The following is a 10230-nucleotide window of genomic DNA, read 5'->3' as shown; positions in this document are numbered from 1 at the left end:
GCACCGTGAGCGCAATAATGTCAGGATTTTGCGTGCGTTGGAAGGTTATGGATGAGAAAGGAAGCAAAGGGAATCTGTGTGTCTTATCTTTGTGTATGTGTGTGCACATTTGCCTACCTTTTGTCTTCAAGCTTGTGCAGGAGCATGAATGCACCTTCATCTGTATGCACGTGTGTGCGAGAATAAGGGGTCTAGCCTGAATGTGTGTTTATGCATGGATGCATAGTGTGCGTGTGTATGTGTGTGTGTGTGTGTGTGTGTGAGGCCTGTTGCTGGCCATCCAAGCAGACAGGTGTCAGGTCGTATCAGTGCCTCGCTCCGGTGACCAGGTGGAAACCTGGAGGAGAAAAGGTGAATCACCAGGCCACACTGGGGCAACAAAATTGCTCGGCTTAGTCTACCATTACCTAAACACACACATACACTGATGGGGACACATTCGCAAACACACACACACACACACACACACACTGTTATCACAGAGCGAGAGAGGAAGAAGAAGAGAAGAAACAACACAGGAGGGAAGGCAGGGAGAGTAGCTACATGCAGAGAGGAATGAGTACAGACTGAGGGAGGCTACTTGACTGGGTCTGGCACCAAACACACACACACACACACACACACACACACACACACACACACACACACGCTCAGACTGAGTCACGAAAAAAGTCACATATGAAGTGAGAAACACACCTACTCACACATATGATTGCGTGACTGAGTCCAGCATGAGGCATGGAGCAGTAGAGAACATACACACACACATACACTAACACAAATACAAAAAAAAGAGAGAAACATGCAGTGAACAGACACATCAGATACATAACAGCTTGATTGGTTGGAACATAAAATACATATAAACACAGACACACCTCTTCTCTGGAGGGGCTGTGTGTGTGTGTGTCTCCTGTATTTAGTCAGTGCTTGATGATGAGAATGATCACTCTTCCCTTTTCTCCTTCCCTCCATCTCTCATTTTCTCACTCCTAATTAATTTACACACACACACGCACACGCTCACACACACTGTTGTGAAGATAATTGCTGCAGTAGTGATGCTGGCTAATGACAGGAGAGTGGAGCAGAAATAACAATCAATCAATCAAGTTTATTTGTCACATGTAATCATTTTCACAGTTAAAACGATGGGGCACCAGCCCTGATGTTCCTTTCAACGTATATCTGCTCTGTCTCACACACGCACGCACACACACACACATTCCTCTGCCACTCTCTTTTCACCTTTTTCCTCCTCTTTTTCAACTCAACCCACACACATACACGCATTCCCGCCTCCTTCCTTATTCACCCGCTGCCTTCTTGTCGCCTCCGTCACTCCTCTCCTCCTCCGCCACTTTTTGTTCCTTCATCCTCATTTCCTCCCCCTCTCTCTTTCCTTCTGACCCCACATTCTTCTCTCTGTCCCTTTCCCCTCCGCTCTTTCCTCTTTCTTATTTTCCCTACTATCTACCACCCTCCTCCTCTCTCCCGCTCTCTACCCAAATCTCCTGCTCTCCACCCCTCCTTCGCCTTTGGGCGCCGAAGCAACAGAAGAGTGTCAGGGAGCCTCTGATCACGGCGGCGTTAACCACAATTGAGGGTGACGTGTGGCGGGATGAGACCCGTGTACCGGAAAACCTTGGCTTGCCTGCCTGCATTCCGCCTGGCGCTTGCCTCGCCTTCCCTTTTCTTCTCTGTCTTTGTGAGTGAGTGTGTGTATGTGTGTGTGTGTGTGTGTGTGTGTGTGTGTGAATGCGTGTGCATAGCTAGCCATCCTAATGGGTAGGAAATGTTACCAGCCCACTGGGCTGTGAAGGGCTTAACTCACCTTGAGCGTTGGGAGCGGGAGGAAAAGACAGAGACAAACAGATAACAAGGTACATACTATTAAACACACAAGATAGATATTTTATTCTACTTTTTTTTAGTCTATTTTAGTTACTGTGTCATTTCTGCTGTTACTAGCTGTTACCTCATTTGTTTTTTGTGATTTATGTTAAGTAGCTGCTGTAACATTGCAATCTATCTATCTTTGTGTCCATAGGTTGAACAATGTCCTCATGCACAAAACCATGTCCATAAAGAAATGGTTTCCCTAGTTTGGTCTGGGAGACCTTGACTGACCTGAACAGAGCCCTGACTTTAAGCCCTTCCAACACCTTTGGGATGCCACATCACCCAACATCAGCGCCCAGCTTTAATAAGGCTCCTGTGGCTGAATGGATGCCCATGAAGTTACATGTTCAGCAATCACATATGGGTTCAGGTGTCTACATACTTTTGGCAATGTACTTTATTCCCTCATGCACATAATTCCTGTATCTCTTTCCTTATGAATTCCTAAATGACTTCAATATGTTTAGGTATTTCACTGTAGTTTCCCACATAATCGTCCATTTATATTTCATGAATTAACCGGTTTTCTTTGTCCAAGTCCACATTTCTAGATCCCCATTTGAATTTTTTTTTTTTTTTTGCAATTTCAGTGCCATGTTATTCCATGCATAATAACTGTGAGCCAGGCCTTTTTTCACCCAACATCAATGGCCGACTTCGCTCTTGTGTTTTAATGGGTGCAAATTCCTGCAGCTGAGTTCCAAAATCTTTTGGAAACCCTTTTGCAGAAGAGTTGAAGCAGCATATAGCTGCATATTAATGCCAATGCTGCTGGAATGGCATTTTCACCAGTCACATAAGGGTGTAATGCCCCAGTGTCTACATATTTTATTTGGGTGACCACATACTTTTGGTCACATAGGGTCACATAGGGTAGATATGAAGAGATGGTTTTTGCTCCTTTATTAGCTATCCTGTATGTCATCCCTTCTGTGTAGATGACAGGGGCAGGCAATAATGTTTGGTGAGGGCAGAGAATGCAGGAGACAATGGTAAGTCAATGGCCAGAGCAAACACACACACACACACACATACGGACTCAGGCGCACACACACACAAATACGCACGAATGCACACACAAACACTCTCACCAGGCCCCAAATCGACTTGACGCCTTTTGCTAATTACCTTTACATTTTTACACTTCTGCTTACTCAAGCTTTGTTTTAGGCAACAGCGGGTAATTGATTTCTCCTCATATGTGTGTGTATGTGTGAGCTAATGGTTGGTCTGTCGGATGGTCGCTCAGTTACGACACAACGGACAGGAAATCTGTTCAGATTAGCAACGTTGTTCTCCCTTGCTGAATTCATAGTTTCGGTGAGTCAGGAAGAGCGTTTTGACTGCAGGAAAAACAGGACTGAATGAATCGTGGGGAGAGTTGTCGGCAGTGTCATGGCAGTGGAGAAGTGCACAAGGCGAGCATCAAGTCCATTATCGCTTGGAACTAGACTTCAAGTCACATTCAATGAGAAAAGTATCTACAGTCTGTCTTGGCCTATCTGTGTTTTAAAGGCAACTGAACATGTTGTTCCATGATGGGATAGGCAACAACACACTGTGCTGCTATTTTGGTCTTTCTCAAGAAGACCATTCTGGTTAACTAAAGGACAAATATGATAAACAAAAAGTAGCAATATTTTAAAAAAAATCCAGCACACCATCAAATAAATAATGGCCTGCTGAATTAGGCTAGTTACCAACAAACATCCACCGGGAAGAAAGTGCACTGTTAGCTTCAGTTTGCAAGCTACATTAGCTTGTTAGCTGTAGCACATTGAACAAAACTACCTGTAATGTCAAGTTTGGTCAGTTAAGATACTAAATGGTGAGCATACTGCTGACAAAATGCTGTCTGTCATTGGCCTGTAGGCTTCAGGTATCCAATCAAAAGTTGGAGACCTAAGGCCTGGTGACAATAGAAAGTGGCAAAACAAAGTTCATCCATATGCCTTAAGGTAGTTAGAAGCTTTGTGTAGGTTGACCATATTTTCAAACCCCCAAACTGGGACCCCTACATGTACCGCACGTTCATGCACGCACACATGTATGCACTTATGGGCGCACCATAGACATTTTCATCAGTATGGGGGACAATTATTTCAGCGCTTAGCACCTACTGAGCACACCTTTCAACACCATGGACAGCGCCTCAGCAGACAAAAAAAATTATGTTTTGTCTCCCAAACTCCACCAAGGTATTTGTCAGTGTGCACAAGCGCAGGCTGCCAGCTCAGTGGCCAACTGTGACACATTCTCTGCCAGCTTTTTTCTGCCAGCTTACAAATTTCTTTGTGGCCTATAAATAACTTTATAGGCTATAACATAAAAATAACTTCACACAAGCGTCATAGGCTAGCAACAGCCTTGACAACGACACATTGATTGATTAACACAGATACAGACAAAGGTAGTTAGGTAATAATAAGTGGGACAGAACATGTTCAACATCTATACAAGCGCTGACAACAAGTATAATATTATAATTATTATTTTGATTGTGGATAAAACTGGGACTATTTGGTAATGAATGTTGAAAACAAGGACATTTTAGCGTTTTACAGATATTTGTTGGGGACTCGGGACACCTAGCTTGAAACTGGGACAAACAAGACATCTGGTCACTGTAGCTTTGTGACATAGGAAATATTAGCAGGATTAGCGGGTGAACTTCTGTAGCTGGCAAGCTAACGGCTAATACGCTAGCCAGCCAGGAACATGCTAGCACAAGTCAGTCACAATCATGTTCACAATAGTTGTCAGAGTTAGCTAGCTTGTTAACTGTCAGTTCGCTCATTAGTTGGGCGGCTAACAGGACAGTAACTTTACACTGTTTATTCCAGAGATGTATTTGTTCCATTGACTCCTGTCTCAGAACTGTTAAAAAAACTATGCCTCGTTTGTGAAATAGTTCTTCCATTTTGAACTCTACAGTATGACTACATGTTCCTTAAAAGATCAGCACTGTCAATTGCTAATGCTAAGAATTCATGTGGCAAACTTCACCAAAGTCAAACTCAACACAAAACATTTGCCAATCCAGTGATTGTAGCAATTTAATTGAAATGAATTGATATAGTTGCAAATTTTGATGTTTTAAATGGTGACGTGACTCCCCTCCATGCAAACATCTAATACTTTTAAAAAAAAGTACTCTGTTATTTCACCTGAAGAAGTTTAAAGAGTTGAGACAGCAGCACACTTGGCTGTGAGCATCCATTTATAGAAATAAAATTTTGTATGCCAAATGGCTGCTGGGAAGGTATTGATGTTATGTCACTGATTTCATTAGGCTATATTCTTTTTTGTTTGAACATATAATTTGCTGCCTTTTTTATTTCGTTTTGGAGAATGGTATTAATCTGTCACAAAAGGGAACAGACACTTAGAAGCCTTAATGATAACATTTTGTGCAACACAGTCTCTTTTTTCTTTTGTTCTGTCATTTAGCGAGAGCTTTTGCTGCCGAATAGACATGGACAAGATTCAATAGTAGTCTAATTATATGTTCTGCTGCAGTTCAACCTAGATTGCTTGACACAATAATAACATTTCATTATTGATCATGAAGGTGCATATGCTGCTGAAATAATGCAAATATTTTATTTTTTCTGTAACAGCACCGACATGGTGGCTTGATTGCAATTTAAAGTCTGTGGTTTTGGAAGTAAACTCTTTGTTTCCTGCCCCTAATTTAAGTCTGAGCTCAAATCAATAATGTATTTGATTAAAAGTTTTTTGTGAAATGAGCACATAATTGCAGTCAACTTTACTTGACAGCAATGACCATTTTGCTGAGACAGAGACGACAGAAACCGTTAGTTTGGCAGTGTCAGATTTGAAAGTGATAATATTTAAAGACAAAATTAAATTTTAATCATGCAACACTTAAGTCATTACTTGTTATACTTTTAAGTGGTATTTAAGACAAATTAGCAAGACAGTTGATTTTAAACTGACTGAACACAAAACTATGGCACAGTTTAGCATGCAGTATTGCATGTTCCCTTGTGCCTGTCTCCAAGGACAGGCATCCTATTTGCTCCCCAGTGACAGCAGTTGGGGAAATGAGAGCAGGCCTGATTTTGTAACTTCACTCTTTGTTGCACATGACAAGGACATTAAATTGTCAGGTTGGAAGAAAACAGGGGCCTTTTTTGGCCTCGTCCTGATAACAACGCATCATTATTTGCCTGTCATAGCGTGCAACACTGTGTTTGAGATAAACTCAGTCTTTCCCCCTCCTCCATCCCAGCAGAGAATGTATCTTTACACAGACAGTCTGGCTCTCCAAATGCTGTTGTGCATTCAAAGTTCTATTTTTTTCCCCTTATTTATTTCAGAGGCAATGTCAGGTCGCGATGCTCCTGACACTCTGTGGAGTTAACACGCAGTGGAGCTTCAAAGACGTGTCTTTCAAGTGTCGGAAGATGTAAGCCGCAATGGTGTCTCTCCCGTTTGGTGTCAAGGAGGTGATGTATTATGCAGCAGCGGCGCAGTGGGTCATGTTGTGTAAAGAACCAGTATGTGGCCCTGACAGGGTATGTGGCACAACCTTGAGGAGGTTTTAAAGATAGCACTGGCTGCTTAAATCCTTTGTCCCAAATCTATTCAGGCTGGAGTGGGTGCTCGACAGCAAGGTGAACTCTTTCCCACATTTACCTGTCGCACTGCTGAACCACTCCATAGCCACAGGGGACAATGAAAAAAAAAATGATATCATATTTATATAATATAGCCATGCAAAAGTGAAGAAATATAAATATATTCATGTAAATATCAGGTATAGCTCCTTTAGTAAGAGGCATAAACTTAATATAAAAAATACAAATAATTTCTCTGTAAATCCATCCTCCACATAAAAATCTTGGATAAACATTAGAATAATATTTAACTACAGTATTTTAAATTTCACTGCCGCAGTAAAGGAGGGACAGAAGCCACATGCAACCATCAATATCATATAATTATCATTCACCCTCCTTTGTGGAATCAAACCAAAAGGTCAGTAAGATCTTACTCAGAAAATAGAATTACATTTGTGCAACTGGTTACCCAAGTAGTGACTACGTTTAATTTTTGCTAACATTTAATTGGTATAATCCTAGCAAGCACCTGGCAGACACAAGAGAGCATTTTCAGGTAGTGTCTTCAGCAGTTGGAAGTTTGAATTACCAGTATTTTAACGTTATTTTCACTGCTGCCTGCAAGTGTAGTTTAAAATTTATTTTTGGATGACTGTTTTCTCTTGAACTGTATATCAGTTAATGCTAACATTAGTCCGGGCTGGTCTATACCTACACCTTGTTTATCCAACTTGCTTTTCATGATTAATAATAGCCTTCTATCTAAGTTAACAATTGAAGTCTATTCAGATATGAAGCCAAGTTGATTAAGATATGTTTGCTGCTGAGAATCAAAAAACATAGTGGTTATATTGGTTGTCTTACCTCAACCCAAATATGTTTCTGAGCTGTAGCTAGGTTGCTGCAAATATATTTTAGTTTGTTGCCAAGCTGTGCTAAAACCTGCGGCATAAAAGGTGATTTATTGCATGATGTTTTCAGGTACTTCATTGTGATCAACCCTGAGAGGGGAACAAAGGCCAGCTGGGGAAAGTAATGCCAAGAAGACAGGCGAGCTCACGGTGAATCCTTGTCACCACTCTTCTGAAGAACTTGATGTAACTTCATAAAGCTAAGTTAGTTAGCTCTTGTTTAAAATGTTTCTCTCTCTGCCATTCAATTGTTTAATTTCTCTTTCTTTCACCATGTGCTTGATTTTTATTCTTGTTTCTTTCTCACTCAGTGAGCTGTGACCTTGTAGCCTGGATGCTAATTATAACAGAGGACATTTGAAGGTAAAATATTGTGTATCTCGCAATCTGTTTATTTGTGCTTTTATACTTTTTAAACAGTAGAGTTCAAAGCAGTTGCTGTTTAGACTTATGACCAAGTTTTGCTGACAGCTCAGGATATTATAATTAACAGATTTACATTGACCCCCTTTGAAAGGGCATGAAACTTGAGAACTGTTTTTTTTTTTTCAAACACACTTACTTGAATATACTTGACATATTTGAAAGCCTTTGAATAAATGTTCAGTTGCATGAAGCTGTCACTTGTCTTATCCTCTTTTGTGATAGATGTTAAGGGTTATGTGTATTTAAATGTAAGACTGATCTGATCTTGTTACTGGACCATTAAGATTGAAGACATTATTTACAGTATATGTCTATGCAATTTATAGTTGTTTTTATTAATATGAATAAGAAGAAAACTTTTCAGTTATTGTAACATTTATAGCAAGAAACTACATGTAGATTACAATAGCAACACTGTAAAAATACTGTATATTACTGCAGGCCTAGCTACAGTATCAAACTGTAAACCTCAAATTCTACAGCAGAATACTGTAATAATTTTTACAGCAATGAAGCGTTAAAGTAAATTACAGTATTGACACTGTAAAAAACAGTAAAATGCTGGCAACTACAGCTGCCAGTAGTTTACTGTAATTTTACAGGGAAATTTGTTACAGTGTAGTTTCGCAATGGAGCATTCAGACCCAGTCAAAACAATGCGGCTTAGCTGGCCTGCTACGTTTATCCAGCGCCAGCTGCATATGTAAAATAGCAGCTGTCGATTAGACATCATATTTAAGTTCATGTCCTGCTTGTTCAACAATTGTTTGATAAATTGCTTGTACCTTCTCCATAACTGCTGGATTTTGTTGCACTTGCAGCAGCGAACAGTTGTAGCCCACTCGCTCGCTGTGAATTCTGTGGAGAATTCACTGCTGTATTCACACATGGGCTCAAGCGGACATAACAGAGACTTTGTACTAGGGGGCTGGCAGGGTAAAGTCAATTTAATGTCTGGTCTGACTGACTCGGACATTTATGATCACACACACAGCTCCTCCGCGTAATGTCTGGAAAATTTCCGGGTTGCAGTGCATATGTAAGCCTTGTGACTGACTGGCTGAGAGGCGGGGTACACCCTGGAAAGGTCACTAATGTCAGCTAAGATTGGCTCCAGCTCCCCCACGACCCTCTAGGAGATAAGCAATAAAGGAAATGGATGGATGGATGGGTCACAATTCAGGTAAATAATCTGAGCAAAAGCAACAGCAATAGCAACTTCAATAAAAATAAGTATATTATTAAAATACTGAATATACTTTAAAAATTAAAATGAACATGCTGTGAAAATAAATGAAGTCGATTAGTCCACAGTGTAAACACAGATAGGAGAAGTTTTAAGCTCCAATAGGAAGTTCTTGGTACTCTGAAAGTTTAAAATACACCATTAATAGTTCCAAGAATTATAACCGTCACTTTTCTTCCAGGCTCTTTTGAAAATGCCTTTTCTTACATTGTCTGCTTTTGGAAAACATGATCTTAAGCATCTCATTGTCATGTGATCCACTTTGAGGATCTTGACCTGACTGTTCTTCATCCTTTGCTCTGTAAACAACAAACAATAGAATCCTGCTCAGTGGAAATGATGTAAAGCTTCTGTCTCAAGTGGCAGCACATGCCCAACAGCACAAGAGCTTAAACCATTTTAATGTCTTAACATAAAACTGAAGTTACGGTACCGGAGCTTAAACCATTTTAATGTAATTAATATAAAACTGGACTTATAGTGAAGTAAAGATCCTGAAAGCTTTAGGGTGGATATTGATGTATACATCTTTTATCAAATGTCTTGAAATATGAGGGAAAAAGTAGGTTTTGTATGTGATACCATTAGGCTGGGAGGACAAAAGCCGAAACAAAAGTCTTCTTCTATCAAGTTTGATGAGGTGAGAGTTCACATTGAAGGAGATTCTGTGCGGATCATCTACAGAATCCTCGAATGTGGACTCACCCCAAGATAAAGGTCAGGGAACTGAGATGTCCACTACAAATCCTTGATTCTTCAGTCAATCAAGAATCTTTGTGTGGATTTGGAGGTTATCACCTTCCTGTTAGAACATCCAACTATGAGTGAGTTTAACCTCCTGTCAGAAGCAGACAGAGTTTAGTCTAAAACCTCCTGGCATTTGGATTCTACGATTGTAACATCCTCATTTTTGCCCCAAGCCAGCTTCTGGTGTTGGTGTCCAAAAATCTCTATCTGACCTTTGAACTTGGCTTAACAAACCCCAGCTGCTTGAACTTGCTTGACAACAGCAGGTGCCTCCCCGCTCTGGCAAGAATTTTAGATTGCTTTGTAGAGGTAGCTTGTACTTTTGGTACTTGGTGACCCCAAAACACGACAGACTTCTACAAACGCCCAAATACTCAAATACAAGAATGTTACTTTATCTACCTGCCACAGT

General features: G+C 40.5%; 1 long non-coding RNA gene across 1 annotated transcript; it reads left to right on the top strand.

Annotated features, from left to right (window-relative positions):
* Positions 1-1737: 1737 nt before the first annotated feature.
* Positions 1738-7977, top strand: LOC121892285. Its single transcript, XR_006094365.1, has 6 exons — positions 1738-1883; positions 2051-2272; positions 2841-2894; positions 6246-6374; positions 7470-7603; positions 7711-7977. It is a non-coding gene; the product is annotated as an uncharacterized LOC121892285 (long non-coding RNA).
* Positions 7978-10230: the final 2253 nt, after the last annotated feature.

This window comes from Thunnus maccoyii, chromosome 24 (assembly GCF_910596095.1).
Source record: "Thunnus maccoyii chromosome 24, fThuMac1.1, whole genome shotgun sequence".
Lineage (NCBI taxonomy): Eukaryota > Metazoa > Chordata > Actinopteri > Scombriformes > Scombridae > Thunnus > Thunnus maccoyii.
This window is presented reverse-complemented; position numbering and strand designations above follow the sequence as displayed.